The sequence below is a fragment of the Pteropus alecto genome, unplaced genomic scaffold (genome assembly GCF_000325575.1).
Source record: "Pteropus alecto unplaced genomic scaffold, ASM32557v1 scaffold71, whole genome shotgun sequence".
NCBI classification, from domain to species: domain Eukaryota; kingdom Metazoa; phylum Chordata; class Mammalia; order Chiroptera; family Pteropodidae; genus Pteropus; species Pteropus alecto.
In genome coordinates, this window is record NW_006433024.1 from 7,803,864 (window position 1) to 7,806,303 (window position 2,440).

Below are 2,440 nucleotides of genomic sequence, written 5' to 3' on the forward strand. Positions count from 1 at the left end.
CTCAAGGTAGTCATGTTAGGAGAATCTATTCGAGCTTACTCCCAGGAGCCTTTATTGGAGAGACCTTTGCAGAGAAATTTCCCGTCCTCTTTAGCACCATCGAACTAATAGGACTGTGCAGACTACCAATTCCCCGGTCCCTGCACCCCCAAACAACAGCCATGCATCTCGCCCCTCCTCCTCCCACCTCACCCCCAACCCCTCAACAGCAAGGCTGTTTTCATCTCTCGCAGCTAATACCTGCAACTGTCTTAGGGTGGTACCTGAACCTTATCAGAAATAGAGAGAGATTGAGCGAATCAGAAAGGCCAACACCGTGAGCAATATACACTTCAACGCACGCCATTTATACAGTCCCTATGTGTTGCTCAAATGCTCAGAAAATGCATGCAAATCCAAATGTTGGAGAGGCAGCAATTCAAACCCGTTCGCCAGCTGTTCCCGAAGGAACGAAACCGGTGAGTCTGGGGTGAGGCAAAACGATGCTAAATCTAAACCCCACCTCGTTGGGAAACGACATCTTTAATCGCGCCCTCGTCTCCAGACCTAGGTTCCCGCTTCGGCACGTTAAGCAGGGCGCACGCACCCCATCCCTGGGGTTGGGAAAATAACAACTGTTGGCCCCCTGGAGCGCAGCGCAGCATCTGCACCTCCCTTCTCCCACCTCCTGGTTTATTTTTAACCGCCTTCCATTCATGCCCTTCTGTCACATTCCCAATATTATTTTCCCTCAAATGTCCACTGCTTGTTAACAGCCAGAGGAGGAGAGGGGAAGAAAGACAGGAAAGGTATCGTACTTACCGTTCCCAGGAGGGGTGCAAAATAAAAATAAAGAAAATCCCCCGGTTGGTTTTTATTTTCCACTCTCAAGCTGCAACAGCTGGAGGAGGGGAAGAATGATCTTGAGGGTAGAAGGAATCACGCCTGTGTGGCAGGTGGAGGCTCCAAAATATCCACGGAACAAGTTCTGTTGCCTGGCCAGAGGAGCAGAGTCCTAGCTTCTGGAGCCCAGGGGTGGGAATAGGGGCCGCCCCAGGGAAGACCCCCAAGGCTCCTGGTTCCTCTGGAGTTCAGCACAGAAGCGCTCGACTGGAAAAGGAAGTCAAGGTTCCCCAGAAGAAGAAACAAAATCCTAGACAGCAGCAATCACTTGTTAAGCCCGAATTCCTCCTCCAACATCCATCCCTCTCCCTCTCTGGCTGGCTGCAGAAGCAGCACACGCCTCCCCTGGCCGGGAACGCGCGCTGGCCGGGGGCGGGGCCAGGGCCGTGCCGAGGGTGTGGCGTTCGCCACGGTCGCCTGGGGCACCTCCCGCGCGGCCAGGCGGGCGCAGTCACGACGCAGACACTGCCCGCCCCCCACCCCCCGGTCCGGCCCCCGACGCCGAGGCTCAGGGGAGCGACTGAGACCACTTATTCCAGGGGCTCCTGCCTGTAGCCCCAGAGACGAGTTGCTGATCCCAGAGAGAGAGGTGTCCCCTTCGGAGCCGAAATGGGATCCCGACGGCAAAGCTGAAGCCCCAAGATAGTTGAGGGGTGGGGAGTTGACTTCGACGGGAAGGCCAGACTCGGGAATAGGGTACTTCTGGGCATTTTCTCTCCATGACCCGCTTTCTCTCCATCTCTCTTGGCACAGGTTGGGGCCCGGGTGCATCCCTGGCGAGGCCGCTGGCCGGGAGCCCTCCCGTCGCCTGCGAGCTCTCCCAAATCCCTCAGTCTCTGCCTCCCTTACAGAGTTTATCGGCCTCAACTCGGGGTACTGGCCTCCAGGGCGCCGAGGAGACGGACTTTAGACACGTGTTCCACCCAGGTGAGGGTTGCAGAAATTGGATCAGGCCCGAGATAAAGGCTGTACAGCGGAAGCACAAGTCTGAGTGGAAGGAAGTCGGAGGGCTATGAGCGGTTTATAAGTGGGGCTTGGGCTGGGGGCCTTGGAAGGAGAGAAGGAGGCCTCCGCGAACCTGTTGCTGCAGAAAGAAATACGACTCGGCGGGAGGTTTGGCACCCCGGGAGGTCTCTATCGGAAGGTCTCTACCGTACTAGTCAGATCTCTAACACCACCCACTTAACAAAAAAAATATCACCCCCTTCCCACCCCCGCGCCCTGTGGGGCAGGCGAGTGCACCTGCAGCGGAGTCTTCACCGCTGGATGGACTCCCAGGTTGCTAACTGGGTGGCTGGCGTGTGAAATTACCCTGGACATGAATGTAAATGTGCATTTCCCACAAATACACTAAAAGAAAGGATAGCGATGGGAAGTGCGAAATTTACACAGACATAACCAAAAGCTCAGGTGGCGGCCAAGGTTCTGGGCACCTCTCCTCAACCCCCCTGATGGGCCACGCAGGCAGTGACAGTACACGCCCGGACTGCTGGAGAAAATCCGACCTTGGGCAGGTCAGCTGGCACTGAGGCGGCCACTGTAGTCCTCAGCTGGCAGC

At 56.4% G+C, this 2,440-nt stretch overlaps 1 protein-coding gene across 1 annotated transcript in view; it reads right to left on the bottom strand.

The window, feature by feature from the left end:
* Positions 1–1,239, bottom strand: part of KCNA4 (potassium voltage-gated channel subfamily A member 4) — a 6,798-nt gene extending 5,559 nt beyond the window's left edge. The window contains exon 1 of the mRNA XM_006907993.3: positions 802–1,239. The gene's annotated coding sequence lies outside the window, so the exon portion shown is untranslated. The remainder of the gene's footprint in view (positions 1–801) is intronic.
* Between the last annotated feature and the right edge of the window lie 1,201 nt (positions 1,240–2,440).